Raw genomic sequence first — 20,461 nt, forward strand, 5'->3', positions numbered from 1 at the left:
TTCAACCTTCTCCTAATAGGCTATTCTCCTGACCTAAAAGGGAACACAGCAAATCATTAACACTTTTCTCATCACAGCCCTTACTGTCTACAGCATGAATTTCCCTTAAAACCTTCACAGTACATGTAGCCTTAGCCTTTTAGCTGAAAGGCTCATGTAGAAAAAGACTGTGTTGCTGCTGAACTGCTTGAAATGTGCCACAACACTCTCCTCCCAACCTTGTGCTATTTGCACATGCCTTCTAATTTTTCAGGCTACAATCCTAGTCTTTATTTTACCTGTTTTTTTCCTGTCTTTTTTCCTTCCGATTATGAACTTTAAAAAAAAAAACTTGAAAACTTTTTAACTTTAAAAGGTTAAGTGGAAAGTCTTTTCTCCAATAACCTATTTACTTTTAAAACATTCACCTCGCTGCTTGCGACCGGTGCCTTTTTATCGATGACTCTTTGCATCGGGACAGTGCAAGACACAACTTTCCAAAGGGGGAGTGATCCTTGGGGCTCATACGCTGGGCCGGGAGGGCTGAACTCTGAAGACTAACGTCTTTTTCTATTCAGGATGCGGCTTCAGAGAAAGACGTGCATGACATACTAGTCAGTTGCCAGGTCCTTTACTTGGAAAAGGCCTTTGGTGCAAGGCATTCTCACAGTTCAAAAACAAAGAACGTCTTGAAGCTTGCACGTGCACACTAAAGAAGAATTACCGAATTGCTTCTGTGCATGAATTAGTAATGTTAAACACGCACAACGCTCAGCTTTAGTAACAGTCTTGGAAATCTAGTGAAGTTAACACCCACGTGTCTTTGCCTTATCAATGCATGCATGCATACCTTTCTCTACCTGATTACACAAATACTTGATTGAACCAAAGACTTAGCGCCGACACCCTCAGTGGGGGCACGGCTACACCTGCTATATATATATATATATATATAATATATACACCCACCCACACCCCTGCATCCCCACCTTTCCTACCCGCTACCCTCCTCCATGTGAACCACCCCACCACCTGCAGCCCAAATGAGAGGCATGACCAGTTGTCTGAGTGGAAGGAAAATTGCTGCAGCAAAATTTATAAACCTTCATAAAGTTAGGAGTTAACTTACAGGTGTTCCGTTTCGCTGCTACCCTCAGGATTCTGTGCTGAGGAATAGCATCCTAACTAACCCCCCTCCCCCCCGCCCCTTCCGGTCTTTGCAGACCCGTCGAGGCCCCATCACACACTACCCTTTGGCCATTTTTCTTTTATTTTTTTTCATTTTTATTTTTTCATTTTTATTTGCATTTCTTTTCCCCTTCTATTTAAAGGACTGGTGCGGTCAGAAATATTGTCCCTATGGTTCGACCATGTGTTTTTAACAATACGTTGATCGATCGTACACACATTTCCTATGCACCTTACTGTAATTTTTGTCTTTTGTACACAATCGAAATCGGGCAGCAGTCGCGGCCATCTTGTGATAATCTTATCACTTGCTGCATCGCCCAGGGTAACCTGTCTTTGCGGCACTAAATCATATCCCCCGCCCCTGAGCCTGACATCACCAAATCATTGATATTCTCCGCCTTTCTCCCTGACATTACTGGGCAGCGTAGCCAAACGCGCCCAGTCGTCACCTAAGCGACTTGACGCAGAACCTGGAAAACAACACACATCGTCTCACAACACAGAGCGTCACAATTCGGAATATGAAACTGTACTTTAAAAAGAAACAGCAGGACTGTACAATTGGTAAAGTACATTTATTTCACAGTAAATGCTTCGAAAACATTCGGCGATTGACATATTCAATCAAAATGGAACTGTTTTTCTTTGCTCTCGATCCACAAATGTTTATCGGGAGTCACGCGCTGTTCCTTTTGGGTACACAGGGTGTTCATTTTGGGTAAAAGAAGCACTTAGGTAGCACAGTGAATTGCAAGGCTTGTGCATCAACTTGCCACTAGACCACTGTAAAGGTTATGTTGCTCCTAATGGATGGTACAGCGTAAGGGCATATCAGCCCTTGGCAATCGTCCCAAAAAAGAGTCAAATAAATCCAGTGATTGACATGTAGCTGCAGCTGATGGTTGAAGAAACCATCGGTTGGGGTCTGGAATAGATGACAATCGCAGAATGGCAGGATGTTCCTGTTGGCAAAACATAAAAGTAGAAATGTGTCTCAGTAGCCGATCTTTATTACAATTAATTATTTTACTTATTAGTACAGACGTGACGCAATGTGAACAGAGAGAACACAAAGTGGAAAGTACTCCACTATTTGCTTCCGAGGATTGTGCAATGGAGTATGTTCAGCTCTAAATGTAATGGGAAAGCTGAGGCAACAATTCGAGGTGCACAATGTAATGATTTATTAGCGTTGAACCAGGGGGAAACAAGTGGTGGTCTACATGCGTGTCGATGCTGAACTACCCATGTGCCCGGTAAAAAGACCAGCACACAAAGGTTGTACTTGCGTTTCATTGCAATATGCCACACAGAACGAACAAGTGCAATGTAACCCAGCAATAATGGTCAGCTAATGATATTTGGACTAGTTCTGGTATAAAATCATCTAAAGTGAAACTTGCATTATATTCGGCATTTCCATTCTCTTGGCGTAATGCAGACCGTAACGCAGACTCCGTTCGTGTCAACGATTTTTCATAAACTGAAACCTTTCGGAATGGTCCCTGTCTCTCAAGTTCAAAAAACAATAGAACCTTATACTGTGTGTGCGACGCGTGGGCTTTCTCAGCTCGCAAGCAAAAATTCAAAGCGGGTGACCTTCACTCACAATGAACATACATTCTTAGTTTGCAACATCTCGTGTCAACACATCCATGAGAACTGGAATTGTGAAGCAGGGGCACAGGAGGAAAAATATTAGTGCCAAGACCACTTGCAAAAAATGTGCACCTCTCCACAAATCCTTTGCTATTACGAAAACCTGCAAAATGCATAACCATGATAGAATACATACTTCCATGATCTTAGCAATATAAGAGCCCACACCACTGCAGTTGGGTACTAACAATGAAAGAGCGTTCCAAGGGTTATTTGTTATGTGTATCACTAAAAAACCGACACTCCATGGTCCTGCGCCATAACCGGACTAATGCTGCTAGAGTACAAGAGAAGACGAATGTAATTATACAGAGGGCTCATGTGAAGAACGTGCGAGAATGCATTTGTCATGCGTGTATGCTTAAGCCCCTTATGTGCCACTACCGTCACGTACGGTGGAGAGTCATTTTCTATGTGCTCCACCAACCTCACTGCTACCTCACCTACTGTAAATGTATATGCATATAACTAAATGCTGTAGTTATTAAAACATAGTGCACGAATAAGGTGCTCAGACTGGTTATATTCGAGACACATGTAGTAAAATCGAAATGTATGTTCTCAAGTGATTCAAATAAGTATTATAGAGTGTTCAAATGTTTGTGATGTTTTCACCTTTAAAGTCGGCAACACACGAGGAAGATACCTTTGTGAATATGTGCAAGGTCATTCCCCCTCCCACCCTGCGAAGACTGCCAAGCAAGAAAGCAGAGGCCCGCGCCGCGCTGCTCCACCTCCCCCCCGACCAGACTGGAGCCGCTTCAAAGATTTGTAGCCCCCTCTGCAGCTCCCAAGGCCACTGCCCGCCACCTGCGTTATTTACAACACGGCAGTAAACCTCTGCCTGAATACACAGATCCACCAGCTCCCCCTCGTAAACCCCACAACCCACCGGATCACCTTAAGACTTATGACTCTGTGTAATCAAGACACCCAACACTGTGGCAATATACAGCGGCCCATTCATAATAACTTCTAACAAGACAGAAAGACATGTACCGCCCGTCCCATGCCCTAAGACCCAGCCCCTCGACCTATGGTACCGGTCAACAGGACACTGGTAATCGTGCCCTGACAAATGACCATCAGACCCCTCACAAGGTGCATTCCTCCTGTGTTGCATTAACCTGTAGAATAACCTATTGAAAGATTTACTAAAGAGAATAATATTGCAATGACTGAATGACTGCGGTGTGCATGGCCTAGGGCAAATAAGCCAGGAAAGGCATTAATCTCTGACACAGGCCACATTGGCACAACAACACCGCCCGGATGGACTCAAGCCGACCTGCCGGGCCCAGCCCAACCCACGAGGCTGACCAGTGACGTCTTCCAGCCAAGGCCAACCACACCACAGCAGCACCTATAGTTAGTCGTCGCCACCCAATCCCATTGAACTTGTGCCCCCTATAGTATGTAGGTTCTGATGACGATTTTTGTAAATATATATGCCTGTCTTTGCTATTGTCAGACAGAGCGCTCTCGGAGTTTGCAGAGTTCTTATCATGCCCTATTCTGATTGATAAACTCCCACTTAAGCTCACCCGCACTCTGTCTTGGCTTTATTCCCAACTTGGGAGAGTCCATCATTTTCTCTCATTGCGGGCAGGATCGTGCTGGTTGGGGACGCTTGCCTTCAACCGGCTACCATTTTCTCCCATTTGCTCCCTTTAAGAGAGGCCTAGTCTGTAGTACTACCATACCATGTAATTAAATTACAGTTGAAAAACCTATCTCCCTCACCGTGCTCTTACCATTCTAAACATAAACACGATGCATTCTGACCAGAATACGGTTCATTTCCCTTCATGATGGCAAGCATGATGTATTTTCTCTTTTTATAACTGAAACCCCCGCCCCGTACTGGCCGCCGTTTGCCCTGTCGCAAAACACCAATATTCTAATTCTAACATCGGAGGCCCTCCCGCCCGCTGCACCGGGGCACAACCTATACAACTTATAAACCTACTGTCCTCCAAATACAACATTGCACCCCATTCCCCGCGCTGCATCGTGATTTTAACCCTCCTGCGCACCCAAACATTCCAAGGGGGTCTAGAGAAAACAATGGCACTTGCAACAGCACAACAAAAAGTCAAACACTTGTGTGTAGGCGCGTTATAAAACATAACGCTCAAAATATGCATGGGTAAATCGCCCAACAGCCGTTGTGGGAAACAGTACTTATCCATGGTACAGTCCGCTCATATGCCTCGGCATGAATCCTAGCCCCTTCAGCCAGTCGCCATTAGCCACAAGTCTCCATTACTCCCCAATGCTTGCATTCCCCATGTACTTTAAAAACATGCATAGCGGAAGAGCGCAATGCGGCTTGCTAGCATCCCAACGCTGCGACAGGACCCAAGATATATGAAATGCACGTTAACTCAAGTTAACGCCATTGCTCCTTCCTAAGACTGCCAGCTACCCCTCATTCGACTGGGCCCTAGAATATCCCCCTCAGGCCTGTTTTCTCAACGTCGTTCCAGCCCAACTGCCGTGTGCCGAGGCCAACCCCATGTAGGCACCATGCCATGTCCCTAAAAGGAACCCTATTTCGTGCATGATTGCTGGTGCTCCTTGACGTCCTACAAGGCCTTGTATAGCACAATATAATACAGGCCCGATAAAGTGCTACCATTTTTATTTTTTTTGCATGCGGCCAGCATCGTGAAACGGCTCGTCCCCATATGCAAAGCAGATGGTTAAACATAAACCATGTTACCCTCCCACCCCCCCTTACCCATGATAAGCATTTGTCTCATGAAAGGGAATGTGTTTGTAAACCGTTCTGTATGCATTGCCCGGCGCGCGGGCCCATCCTTTTCCTTAACTGCATACTGCCTGCAAATTCAGTCTCCCCCAGAAATGCCAAGGACGACGAACGGAAGAAACAAAAATAGAGGAACCCCGATAACCCGGGCGGTGTCCTCCCCTTCCCCTTGGGGGCGAAGGGGAGGCGCCGGCCGAAAGCGTGGCAAGAATTGGGAAAGCTCGCGAAGAGCCACAATGGAAAGGGGCGGAGCTAACCCCTTATAACGGACGGGCTCCTGTCTGCCTGCAGCAGCCATCCAGCCTTTGCAGAAGGACACCCGCCCGCAGATACTAAGAGGAGGATTTTGTTTTCCACCCACCCACCCTACAAACAGGGCAAGGCACGGACAAGCCTGGTCGTCGACGTCGCAGGACGGCGAGGTGGTGTGGCAGTGTTTGGGCGACCAAGCACAAGAGACAGACTCCGGATGAGTCAGGAGAAAGCCGGAAGGGTCTTCACCCTTCTCAGACCAGCGCCCCTTGAGAGCCTAAGCGGCAGGGGCGTGTGGGGGGGGGAACAACAAGGGCTCAACTTCCCCCAAGGAAACTGCACTCTCACCGCCCACAAACACCTGCAGGGGCAGGCGAGGCTCAGGTGCTAAGGATTGGGAGAGTTGGGCCTATACTGAACTTTTGGAAGGGAAGGGGGAAGCAAGTTGTTGGACACGGAGCAGTCGCTGCATCTTCAGTTATTTCCACTATTGTGTGCAGTGTGATTTTATGGTGTTGTGGGAAATAAATCTGCGGCCTTTTATGCCAAAAACAGAAAAACAAGACTCATTCTATACATTTCTGGGGGAGGAAAAGGGAATGAGTAGTTGCTATGTAATGGGTCCAAATGGACAGATGCACGGGTTATCACCCCTCCCCATATCCACTCTATATTGCAGAAAACTGTTAACACATAGTATTACAACGTAGAGATAAGACACTTATACATTTCACCTCCCTCGACGACCCATACCCAAAACCCCCTAAGCGTCACTACAGCACCCATCATGCACCCGTCAATTAGTTCCCACTATGCAGTGACAACTAAGTGCTGCTGTGACATATCTTAAGTTTTGGGTGGGTTTGCCACCCATTCCCCCCGCGTTGGTGTGGGCACCCACAATCCAATATAAACCAATCCCAAACAACGTTTGGGGCAAATCATACTACTCTCCTCTGTATACCTTATCGTCCTCCTTGCCGCACAAGGATGCTGCTCCACAATTCCATTTCCAACTCCGACCAGGACATATAGGATGCCCTTGTCTGCGTTACCCATCCCCCACCGCCATCCCCAATAAATAGTGCATATTGCGCCTCATTTTTATGTATTCGTATTACTGAAATCCCTGTCCTCCCCTCCCACACAAATGAGGCCATACGCGCCGATAAAATAAAGCAACATATGGGACAGTTTCTGCACACCATATTTGTCAATCCTCTGCCCCCAACGCTGCGTGGCAGCGCAGTCTAGCGCCGGTAGCACTCAAATCCTTAATAGTTCCTTGGCTGGACCTCTCCATTCATTGTTCCCGTCATGTTCCCTCCCGCATTTCCACGCAAAAACCAATTTTTCACCACACAAATACCCCTTCCGAAATTCTGCAGTCTGCCATGCCATAATTATCTCCTCCTTGCCTACACTTAATCTTTCACCGGTCGCTGATCCTTGTCCTCCAATTGCTACTTTCCACTTGGGATGCAGCCGACCTACACAAACCACTTAATTTACGAACATTGCCGTTAACATTGCCCAGCTCCCCCGGACCCTGTCCCCACCTCACTACTATATCCCATTCCTGTGCCCTGACATTCATCCTGCCATACTACCTTCCGCCCTCCGAGTTGCGCCCTTTGACGGTCGTGCGATACGACCCGATATAGCCTGCATTATATAACCGCTGCACCCCTACCTGGCAGCCGCACATTGTGCCCGCCCCGACCCAACACGGCAAACATTGTGTTCCCACTATAACCCGAACTGGCTACCCACACTACCGGCTCCCACTACCTCAAACCTTGCTTTTCCCTTGCTGAACACTCCTGACCAGTGCCTGTCCACCAATGTACTGCCCTCGACCTCCTTCCACCAGCGAACACGGCCTCTCCTTCTGGAACATGGATTCTCTAGCCTCTCGAACGCTGGAAACTCCTTCTCCCTGGACTGCAGCAACAAACAGGAAACCGAAAAAAGACTGAGCCCACGGCCTGGGGACCCCTTTATGGGGCCAGGCCTGTGCCCCGTCGCACTGTCCTGCGTCACCCTCCTCTGGGCGGTGCCCCCCAGGCCGTGGACCTGACCCCGCCGTGCCCAATGAGGGGGTCGGCACTAAGGGGGGCCGCCAATGCCATACTTCGAATGGCGCAGGTGCCCGGCGGTTCGTGTGCGCAAATTAAGGAAAGCTGTTAATCTTCCCATCACTCGGTTTCTTTCTGCAGCTAACTACTAACAGTATATTTACACGTGTAAATTAGTTTCTCTTTTCTAAACTTCTTCTCCAGGAAATAATTAATTTAGCCTTATTGTTGCTGTAGCTGGCTTGACTTTCTTTCTCTGCTTGGCTCGCAACTGAAGAGTTTTCTGAAAATGATTTTCTTTGAATTTATCTGAAGCTCTAAATTCAGACCATCTCTGGTTGATGGCTGAAGTAAGTCAGAAACTGCTCAAACTGAAATGGGTTGCTTTCTGTGATTTAATTTTCAGGAACTGGAACTGTTGTAACCTGCTCTGGAAGTTGAATGAAAGGCAACTTAGAATCTTAAATAAGATTCCAAACTACCTCACAATAGCACAACAGCCCAATAGCCAATCAGTGCTGGGTATCGGCCTCCATCTTGTCTTGGGATAACACTAGTTTCCTACAAAGAGAGTTAAGGAATAATACTGTGTACTGAAAAGACATACCTCCCTGCTACCCACAGACCTAATGAATAACACGCCCCTTACTTCCAGCCCCTGCCTTAGACACCCTGACTCCATCTTATCAGTGAATGGTGGGGAACCCTGACAGTGGAGCAAAGAGTTTCTTTCATCACCATCTTCCTCTACCTCTAGGGCTCAGTTGTAAACTGGAGCAGGCAGCAGCTTAAGAGTGCCATTCGAGATCTCGTACTGAAAGTGAAATGGGAGTGGTAGGGGTGGTGGCTGTAAGTTATGTTTACTTTACCTTGCATTGTCAAATCTCTGAAGCACCAGTCGCAGACTCTCGCAACCTTTCAAGCTGCGACCCTTGTGTTCTAACCATTGCCTGAAGCTGGTCATGACATAAAGAAACCAAGACCTGGTAGTTCTTTCTGGAGTCTTCAGTAGGATGCCTCAAGGCAGACATTCCAACCAGTGAACTATGACCTCCAGTCAGAAATGAAACTTCACCCTGGAAAGGATTTTAGTCCTATCTGCTGCAGATTTACTGTCCTCTGCGGTGGCAGCACTGTACATGTATTCTCCTGATAGTTACTTTGAACTCCCCACACCTTTTACCCACTTGCATCTTGTGTCTTCACATTCAGTTCCTTCTCCTCTTACCCGTCTGTTAGTCCGTGTTTATGCCTCCTCTTGCACTGTTTGATGCTGCATCTCCTGTGCGTGCTTCCTCTTCCATCGCAGAGTCACTGCCTTATCAAACATAGGGGAATTACTCTCGAGCCTGCAGAACATTTTTTCCACTGTTATTAAAGGAAGCTCTGCAATAGTAGTTGTCATTGTTCCAATTTCCCTCACAAAGATGTTGGTAGCATCTTGTCGTTTATTTTTGTTTCACTTTCTGGTAAACTCTCACTCCAGTGCTGTTGCTGAGAGTGGGTAGAGAGTTGGATAAATGATGGGATAAGCTCAGAGGATTGGTAAAGCACGCCCTGGGCATTGGCTCTTTGGGATCATTGGGATGTGTCCGGCCACGTGATAAGTCCTCTGTGTGCATGTTGAAAGAAAGGGTCAAAGCGTGTATAAAAGTCTTTTGGAGAAAGACCCAGGGTCTGTCTGACTGGTCCCCAATGGATTTTTAACAATAGTTTATATTCTTAATTTGAGTTTAAGAGCTGATATTGAGAGGTGTGCTTTCTATGCTCTCTGAAACGCTAGGATGGCAGAGTTGGAAAATTCTGACCTTTTTGCAACTTTGCCTCTCTTTTGAAACCCCCTGCATATCAGACTATGACTGTGTCCTTGCTGCTTATTTTTTTTATAACATATTTTTATTGTTTTCTTAAACATGACATCAAATCATCAATTCCACAAACTCACCCACCCCCAGGAAGAGTAGGATCACATGCTGTTCTACTTTCTAGAAATGTTTGTGCCAAAAATGTCAGATTTTAATATTTTGCGGGCACCATTGTTCCATATAGTCCGACTTCAAATACTCCAGCACCGCCCCCCACCCCTTCGTAAAGGAGTTCCTCTGTGCCTCTAGGTGGTGTGTTATCTTTTCCATTGTCATTTGTGGTCAAACTTTTTGTAGCCAAGTAAACACTAGAGGCTGGTCCTGTTTTTTCCAGTTTTGGGCGATTGTGGCCCAAGCTGCAATAACTAAGCCCATGAAACTTCTCCATTGTGCTTTGTGGAGTCTTTTGGCCTGTAGGTCCGTTAATCCGCACAACCACACCCGCTCCCCCATTTGAGCTGCATCAGGAAATATTTTTGCCATTTCCGTTTGGACCTCCCTCCAGAAACCCTTCACACCCTGACAGTCCCACCAGATATGCCTCCATGTGCCCTTTTCCGTGCACCCTCTCCAGTAGCTATCCGACTTTTCCGGATACATTGATTTGATCCTTTCTGAGTGTAATGCCATTGCGTGATGATTTTAAGCCACATTTCCCAGGTCTGGACCACCCGGGTGAGTTTTGGGATACCAACCCACAGTTCCTCCCACTGCTGTCTAGAAATGTCCTCCCCCAGCGTCCCCTCCCATCTTTTCATGTATGCCCATTTGATTTCTTCTTCTGGTGTGTTAATGAAGTGGTATAGTGTTGACACCCGTTTTGTCGCCCCGGATTGGTTATTATATATCTTTCAAATGGTGTTGGATCCCTTGTGGCTGCCTGAAATATCTCTGGAGTGGTGAGCCAGTGCTTTATTTGCTCCTATTTATATCTGGCTGCATCCGTCAGTTTCCACATTTTTTTGCACTCTGCAAACGACCTTAATTCTTTGTCCTGGGTCATTTCTCCAATTTTCCTGCACCCTGCCTCCTCCCATTTTTCAAATCCCCAGGATTCGCAGCCCGGTGGGAACAGTGGGTTTCGACATATAGGTGTAAAGGGACTGGTCATGATTCCCTTCCTGGTTTGAGCGTCCCATGCCTCGATGGTGGTTTTCATGACCTCACTAATGCGAAGATTCGGATGTCTGTGCTGTTTGTGTTTCCACAATAGGTCCTGCAGGGGGGGTCCTAGCCACTGCCTTGTCTTGCATTGCCCAGGTGGTGCATTGGTCCTCTCCCAGCCATTCCCTCAAGATCCAGAGTTGTGCAGCTTGATATTTCTTGAAGTGGGGGAGTGCTAGGCCCCCTGCCCTGATCGGTGCAGTGAGGATGGCCCTGGCAACCCTAGGGGGTTTTCTGTTCCACACAAATAGCGAGATGGCCTTGGACAGTGCTTTGAAGAAAGAGTTTGAGACAGTCACAGGGAGGGCATGAAAGTAATAAAGCATCTTGGGGAGAATGTTCATTTTTACTGACTGTATTCTGCCCCACCATGAGACCCTAAGTGGGCACCATCTGTCTAGATCCTTCTTTACACTATCCAGCAGTTTAGGATGATTGTTTTTGTAGATCAGGCCTGTTCATGAGTGTCACCGCTAGGTACTTAATACCTTCTGTTATTTTTAGATCAAGCTTTCCCGCCACTTTGCCCAGAGCCCCCTTATCTCCCGCTAAGAGCAACATTTCTGACTTTTTTCTGTTTATCTTTAGACCTGATAGCCCCCCGAATTCCTCCAGTTCTTTTAGGGTTTGTACTAGGGAGTTCTCGGGGTCCTCCAAAGCCAACAGCATATCGTCTGCGTATGCTATAACTTTGTTGTCTGCCCGCCATCTCTATCCCCTTTACCCCTGCCGTTTCCCTGATTTTAATTAGGAGAGGCTCTAAGATGATAGCATAGAGAAGAGCGGAGAGGGGGCAACCCTGTTTCATACCTCATGATATCTCAACCGTGTCTGTTACTTCCCCGTTTATTGCTATTCTTATCGATGGGGAGTTGTAGTTAGCCTTTACCATATTGATAAATTGGTCCCCAAATCCCATGTGTTTCAGCGTTCTAAAAAGGAAGGACCATTCCACCCGGTCAAAAGCCTTTTCGGCGTCTAGGGAGAGCAATACTGTTGGTGTGTGGGTGAAGCCTATTTCTTCTACCAGGTGGATAATCCTTCTTAAGTTATCATGTGTTTGTCTACCGTGGATAAAACCTGCATGTTTGAGTCTCTTCTTTAGCATCCTTTACTTTCAATATTGCCAATGCATTTTGTTTCCCTTTGAGGAGTCTTGCAAGGTATCTATCCGCCTTATTGGCCTTGATATAGTAACGTTGCTTTAAGTAAAGTAGGGATTTCTCTGCTTTTTTTGTTTGGAAGCATATCTAATTGTACCTGCACGTGCCTCAGCGCCTTCTTGAGGCTTCTTGTGGGATGAGCTACCATCTCCCCATGAATGACCACTATTTTCTTTTCCAATGTCCTCTCCCATTCATAGGTCTGCTTGTCCTTGGTGGCTTTTAGGGCTATTATGTGCCCACGTATTACTGCCTTGAAGGCCTCCCAAACTGACGCCGGCGGTACTTCTCCATTGTCATTTAGGTCAAAGTATTCGTTAATTTTTTTCCCCCCACGGTCCCTCCCAGCACACTGTCCACCAGAATGTCAGAAGGCATTCTCCATTTCCAGAGACCCCTTCCTCTACCTGGGATCTGGAAGTCCAGGCATAATGAAGTATGATCTGATATAGTAATAGCGCCCAAATCTATACCCTGGATCTTCCCCAGCAAACCCACCGACACCCAGAAGGAGTCAATCCTCGACATCGTGTTATGCACGTGTGAGTAAAACGTGAACCCGCCGGCCTGACCCTTCTTTTCCCTCCAGACATCATGTAGCGCCATATCTTCCATCTTTTGTTTAAGTTGTTTGGACGGGGCTCTCTGATCATGGCTTTCTCCCCGCGCTCCTATCCAGCTTGGGTTGCCAGGCTAGGTTTAGGTCTCCTCCCAGTATTATCTCACCCTTCGCAAATCCCTCTAGTTTCCCTAGGGTGTCTATCAGAAATCCATCTTGTCCCGTATTTTGCGCGTATATAGTCGTTAGGGTAATACTGGATCCATCTATTGTGAGGTTAGCAAATGCAAACCTCCCCTCCTTGTCCACCTGTGTATCTAAGAGGATTGCCCCAACACCCCCCAACTCACTGGAATCATCAATCCAGCTCTTTTTTTCCCCCACATTCGCCTGCGCCCATATCGTGTACCCTTTCAGAAATATCTTCTTTTTATCTTGTGCCTTAATATGAGTCTCCTGGAGGAGCAAAAAAAATCCGCCTTCTCCCTTCTAGCCAGTCCCTCCAACTTTTTCCTCTTCACCAGCGAATTCAGCCACCTTACATTTAGTGAGAAGATTCTAAAATTCACCATCTCGTCTAGTCTGTTGCTAATGTCTGCTTTCCCGCTATTCGTGATCCCACCCCTTCTCCGGAGTCTCTCCCACCCCCCCATCCCCCAAACTGTTCAACTTACCCCCCAACTATTAACTGAAACTCAACTTTGATCCCAAGGAGGGCCCAGGCACCTAAGGTTGCTAGGGCGTTGCGCCTATCGCTCCTTGCCCTCTCATGACTCAGGACTAACTTTGCGGGGAATCCTAAACCCCGCATCTCCCGCTGACCCAGATAGTGTCCCCTCCAGAACCTCTGCCTGGCCGCCGCATATATGATATTCCGTGATTCATTCGAAACCATCTACTCCTGCCTTCTCTACTCTTAAAACCGTCCACTCTGTGTTCCCTTAGAAATTTCTATTTCTCACCCGCTGGGTGTCTTGCTGTTCCCCCACCATTTTGTTTCTTCATGTGCCTTAACACCTCCCATCCCCTTGGCCTCTTGTGCAGATCCCCCCTAGTCCTGTCTCCTCTTACGACGCCCTCCTCCACTTGCAGGCCCATTGTATGGAGTCCTTCCTCACAGGTGGTCACTCTTCTCGGTTTACCCTCCCACTCAAATAGAAGACCAAATGGAAAAGTCCACTTGTATCTGATTTCTTTCGCCACCAGTTCTTTCACTAGTGGGGCCATCTCCCTTCTTTTTAAAAGTGTCGCCGAGGCCAGGTCTTGATATAATTGGATTTCCACCCCGTTCATCCTAATGTGGTCCAGCTGCCTTGCCTTCCTTAGAATCAGTTCCTTTTGCGGATACGATGATGGGGCAGCCAGCACATCCCTTGGCCTCTCTCCTGGGGCACCCAATCTTTTCGGACCCACCCTATGGACTCTATCGATCCCAATTCTCTCTGCGTCTTGCTCCTCTATTATGTCCCCGAAGACTTCTTGCACCGCACTCTTAAGGTCTTTGTCCAACACAGATTCCGGCATGAATTTTATGTGGATATTGGACCTACGGGAGCGGTTTTCGAGATCTTCACATTGAATTTCCAGGTTGTGGGTTAACCTGACCAGGTGTTCCTGTGTTTCACTGCACTGTTTCGCTTCCTCTTCCGCATTTTGTACTATTCTTTCTAGGGTGTCCGTCCGTTCCTCCAGCTTGGCCACATCTATCCTTAACTCTTGTACTGCCTGCTTCATGTCGCTCCTCATTGAGGTAAACTGTTCCTGCACCGTGGACATGAACTTGTCCTGGAGCTCCACAAACCAGGCCCGCATTTCGTCCTTTGTCGGCTGCAGGGAGCTCTGGTTAGGGGAGGTAATGTCTGATATGGGTTCTTCGCCTGGCCGGTCCTTTGAGGTCATTGATGCCTCTGAGGACCACATTTGTAACCGGTTTGGATCTTGTCTGGGGGGGTTGCGATGCGGACTGTGACGCTCCACCCTTCCCTTTAGCCCTTGACATTTTCGCTAGATTGTGGGCTGGGGCCTGTTCAGACTCTGGGAGTCTCCCCTGTGCTTGATGTGGGAGCTATCGTATTGGCTTCGGGTAGAAAAGCGACTTCACCCTGCTCTGTGTTCGCGCACCATAGAGCCGGGCCCCAGGGGCGCTGTGTTTATGGTCGCCTCGGTGCAGAGTCTGTGCTGCCACCCCTGTGCCTTCCCCAGGGAGGTCCTTGTTCAAGTGAAGACTTGTTCCCCCACCCTTGATGCAGCTTCCCCCCCCTTGCAAAACGCCGCTCCGTTGACAATGAGGGCGGTGGAGGAGGTTGCTGCGCTTCTGGTAAGGGAGCGGTGCTTGCAGGCCGATCAAGCATTCCCTGGCCCACGCTCGATGGGGAGAGGCGAAGTGCTTAGAACTGTGCACTCACCTCTGTCTCCGGTTCTCCCCGTTTCTGCTGCCTCAGCTCCTCCGCGCTGATCCACCGTCTGGCACCTCCCCCTCGCGTCTTGGCCGTTACTGCCGCCATGTAGTCGGGGGGGGGGGCCCAGCCCTCGGCGGCATCCCCCTGTTGTGTGTCCCCGTGGGGGGGGGGGGTGGCGGCGATCGTCCCGCTGTCACCCGCTCCTCTCCGGCGGCCCGCGCGCAGGCCCCTGCACTCCCTGCCAGAGGGAGAGAGACGTTGCGTCCCTCCGCCTTGCCTGGACCCCGGGACACGGCTTCCAGCCGGCGAGCGTGGGTCCGCTGTTTTAAGAGCAAATATGTTTATATTGTGCACCCGACGGCGCGTGATGTGTGCCTTTGGTCGCCCCCAGACCTCAGTGTGCCGTTCTCCTCCTCTTCCAGCGCCGCCCTAAGCCGCCGCGTCTTTGGCAGGGTTTCCCTCGGTGGGGGAGGGGCAGTCGCTTCTCTCGGGTGTTTCTTTCCCCAAACTTGGGTTTCCCACGCAGAAACAAGGACGACTCTGTTCCCGTCGCCTAGCGGGATGTTCCGCCGCCTAACTGTGCAAAAACCGCACGGAAATCTTCACATTGCTTTTTTGTCGGCGGCCCGGCGAGAGCGCGCCTCAAAAGCGTACAGCTGTCGGTGCAGAATTCTCTTGCATTTACTTTTTCCTGTGTTTTCACTTTGACACACAAGCTACCACCGGGTGTGGCTCAGCAGGCACAGATCCTCAAGCAGGGGTCAGGACAGGTTGTTCCCACTAGTCCAGGGGTCAAAGCACCGACGAGGGCCTGCTCGAAAGGAGGACAGAGGAGCAGAGTTTACCAGGACTGGGCTGTAGGGGATGCCGTCTTCCACAGGTTTTAGGCAAGTTGCACTTCTTTGTAGGTGTCTTGGCTTTACCAATGATATGTTGAATTACTGCAGGAGTCCTCCTTTTATCCAGGGTTTGGACAAGAGTTGCCACCAGTTCCATCAATGGTAAGTAATCCACAATATTCAAAAAGGGATTCTCATGTGTGACAATTTCTGACCCGAGAGGGCAAGAAGGTGGCTGCCAAGGCACAAACGTCCAAAGGACTGGTGAACATATCATGGTACAGCCGTTTTAGAGTATGTGCTCTTAATGGTACGCACATTTCTGTTTTTTTTTTTGTTGTATTTGTTTTAAAAAAAAATGGAAGTAAAGGGACACAAAGTATCCTTACCGCACTTCATTTTAAGGTGATGTGTGCAGCTTTAAAGTACAAGCATTCCACAAAGGAAGACATGATCTCCCGGGAACTTGTCGTTTTAGGAACTGTTCATTTTCCTCATAAACGTGAGCAACAAGCAAGAGAAGTAGACATGAGGGCTTTCCCTGCCTCCAAAAAGTCAGTACAGGATGCAGACAATAGCAAAAAAGAGGGTCTCCCATTAAAGTCATGGGGGGAAACTGTAAAACACAGCCACTGACTCGACACATTTGGACTGATCACCAAGCTATTACACTTCGGGGAAACATGGATAGTATGTCACCAGAATTGGTGTAATCGGCATTCCCTTTAGTAGACACGGAAATCATACCTCTAACAGTACATTAAAATCACAGGTGCAAGTTTCAATTCGTCTTTGGCCTAAAACTCACTGGACCGAAACTGAATGCATGACAAATGTCCAGGGGACAGTAAGCACCCCCAAAGTCACTTCTTAAAATTTCAGGTGAGTAAAATGTTCAACATAGAAGTTAGGTTATTTGATATTTGTGTAGCACCTATTGCCATTGTTATAGCTTTGATGCGCTGTTGTGGAAGAATGCCCTTCATAAGACTAGTCTGTGCAGACATGTAAACAAAAGTAGCAATACGATGCATGTGGTCAGTAATGCAGTTCGGTCAACAGCAGAGATGACTAGGTTAAAACATTTTATATTATGCAGCGCATATTGCAAAGGCACAAGGAAAGACGGCTACGTCAGTGATTGACAGCTTGACCAAATTTGTTGTGGGACTGGATATTATAAATGGTCCCTCAATCCCTAGGGCAACTGTCTACAGTTGAGGGCTCTGCTATGCATTTACATGCAGAACACATGCACTAACATGCAGTCACATGAAAATAACATGCGCAATTGTCAGATAAGACACAGATACAATTAGTGCAATTCCCCTTGTCTGTACCATCTCGTTATTGTGGTAAATATTTATTATATAGTCAAACGTGGTGGTGGTAGTGCATAGTTCCCTGTAGAGAAGAAAAATTACCAAACTAGTTGTCAGTTTCATCACCCGTCACTAGGACATCTTGTCCTCTAGAGGGAAACCACTTGTTACCCCTCTTCCTCACTAACCCCTCTATCTGAGGACTTGTCTGGAGTAGTCCTGACCCCTGAACCTTGGGAAGTGTGAATTCCAACAGAGAATTGTCCTCCCTTTGGGCCCTGCAATACCCCTTGCCACCCCACAAGCCAAATGCTGAGCAGCTTGACGTAGACAAAATGCAGTCCATCTGGTGGACCCTCGGGTGTGCACAAATTACAAGTTGCTGTTTCAGATGTGGATTGTATAAAGGCATATATAGATGCACCCAGATTCTCTGACATTTCTGGCAGTGATGGAGGTGAAGGAAGGGGTATGCCATCGGGTCCTATGTTGTGGCCTCAAGTCAGCAGCACAGAGTCAATCCGTGTGAATGGGGGAAAAAGCAGGTAAGTTCTACTTGTACCCCACCAGTGCGGATTTGGCATTAAACCCCTGTGGGGGACCAGAGGAGATGCCAGTGAAGAGTTCGAGAGGTCAGTCTGAGAATCTGAGGCCCATAAGAATATGCAGCACAGCAGGAAAAGCATCAAAGGAAACTGAGAAAATTCCGATAAAATGCCTTGTGAATATTCTCGACCATGGGGACCCCTGAGGGTATGCATCATGAATAAACCACCACCCCAGGGCCCAGATATACTTACTCACAGTGTTGGTTCCAGAAAAGTCGGTTCCAGAAAAACGAATCAATCCGGTAAGGATAAAGCATTTATACTTACCCAGCGGTTTCCCAGGGACTTGAATCCTGGCCATTGACAGAAAAGAAGCACAAACTGCCTTCCTAGGAGTGAGCCCCCTCTAGCCAGAAGCTAAAGCAGCAGCGAGGAAGATTCCAGAAAGGTGCTAGAACCCAGCAAAGCGGGTACCAGCGGCTTGAAGTAGAAAGGGGGGAAGCCCAGCCACACAACTGTCCGACAGCGAAGACTATGGTGGGGGCGAGCTAGGATAGCTGTGAATAGCAGATGAGGCAGGGTGTTGGAATCTCAGTATGGCAGTAAAACCGGAAGCTGCTGGTAAAACCACGTGGCGAACGTCGCAGCATGTCACTCCTGGCCTGCAACCTTAGGACTTACCTTCGACCAAGAGCTCTCAATGAAGTACCACATTGGCTGCCTGGTATCTAACGCTACTTATTATATCAACTCCTGAGACCAATCAGGCCTTACCTTGACGTGCCAAGCTGTACTACGGTAGCCAGGGCTATCATTGGAGCCACCTGGATTACTGTGCCAGCAGTCTGTTAAGCGTGGGCAAAGGTGAACTCCACCACCTGCAGGTAGTACAGAATAGCACAATGAGGGCTGTAATGGGACTACGCAAAACGGATCATGTATCTGCTGCTGGGTGAGCACTGCATTGGCTGCCCATTGCAGTGAGAATCCAATTTGGCTCCCTCTGCATCGCGCACTCATACCTTTTTATGGCAATAGTCCACCCTACCTGGCCACTCAGCTGAAATGGCTCCTGGACAGACATTGCCTGAGGTCTAACAACTCAGGGCGTCTCTGGGTGCCAAAGGCCAAATTTGTGTTGGTACAGAGAGGCTGTTTCCCCTTTTCAATTTCTTATCTGTGAATGCCCTCCCACTTGACCTCAGGCTTTGCCCAAGCCTCCCTCTCTTTAAACACAACCTGAAAACTCTTCTTTTTAAATACACTTTTTGTTGGTTAACTGACCCTGGTCTGCATGGTCCACTGTTGCTGTTTCCTTGTTTTCTGTTGTATGTCTTGATCAGCGCTTTTATAACTCTGGACCCCTGTCTCCAGTGCTTAAGAAATAAACTAAATAAATAAAAAAAACATGATTTGAACCATCAGGTGGACAGAAGAAGCCTAGGAATTACGATAACCAGTCGGAAATCCCAACCAGAGGTCAGCCCAAGACACGGTTCAGTCAGTATGGCCAAACGTGGGCACTAGAAATGGAGCAATAGTGGGAAATCCACCAGCAGGAAGTCCACCTGCTTCTTCGGAAAGTCTTATCATAATGGAGTCTAGGAACAGGGTCACTCCAGGGCCAGGAACTGGTTTACATCAGTTCAAATCAATACATATGGCGCATGTGTGGGTTCAAAAAAAGCCTACGTTTGCACAACAGCTTGTCTCGTGGTTCTGCTGAACAAGGGAAGCCCCTAAAACAATGTGAAGATCCATTAAAGGGTTGAAACGTTGCAGGAAAGAGCATTTCTTTCATGTTCCTACGTATTCTTTGATTTAACTCTCACTATAGAGCTGTGACTGCGTTTCTATAACATAAATATCAATTTACTATCTCTTTATGTATATTAGCTAGAATCGCACATTCTTGTTTTTTCTTGAAACTCCATGTCAACATGTTGGTAACCTTACAAAGGCCTATATTCTGCTTTCTGTTCAAAGCCATATTGTCTCATGCGGTTTTACCACTATACTAATCTTTCCATATTCATTATCCATATACCTAATCCAATTTAAAAAGGGACTACGGTTTATGAAAAATGTTATGTTCAAATTGCTTCAGATCCTGAAGAAGGGCTTCAAACCAGTGTTAATTCCTTTATGTTTTGTGATTCTATGACCATGAAGCAGTCTGTATGGATAAAATGTGTTCTAACAAATAAAATGCACCACTAGAGTATAATGCAGTCAATGCTTCGTTTTCTTCTTTCATTTTCTTATGGGACAAACAGCCTTGGTCTTTTCCTATAAACTATAACAGCTATCCTCAGTCCCTAAGAGATCATTCACATTGTTGCACGCTTTATATTCATGGCGATTGTCTTCTTTCATGGGGACAACAGTACTGACTATGGAAGAGTGAAGCTGGAGGTGTGGGTGTGTCCAGTTGACTGGGAAATGGGTACATTGAAACGACTTAGTACATGGTCAATGCAGTCATGTTCTCCTCTGATTGGTTCCTTTAATTGCACCTACCAGAGAGAGTAATTATTTCATTTCTAACAAAAAGCCCCAGGACAAGATTGGCTAGAGTACTAGAACTCCCAGGGGGCACACCATATCAAAGATGCCCTTAGAATGGCAAGCAAGCCAGCTCGCTATGCCAGGGCTTCCTATTCATGTGGC

At 47.5% G+C, this 20,461-nt stretch overlaps 1 protein-coding gene across 1 annotated transcript in view; it reads left to right on the forward strand.

The window, feature by feature from the left end:
* Positions 1–20,461, forward strand: part of SEC23IP (SEC23 interacting protein) — a 449,917-nt gene that overhangs the window by 186,273 nt on the left and 243,183 nt on the right. The gene's annotated exons all lie outside the window — the stretch shown is intronic.

The sequence above is a fragment of the Ambystoma mexicanum genome, chromosome 8 (assembly GCF_040938575.1).
Source record: "Ambystoma mexicanum isolate Mex_15411 chromosome 8, UKY_AmexF1_1, whole genome shotgun sequence".
Lineage (NCBI taxonomy): Eukaryota > Metazoa > Chordata > Amphibia > Caudata > Ambystomatidae > Ambystoma > Ambystoma mexicanum.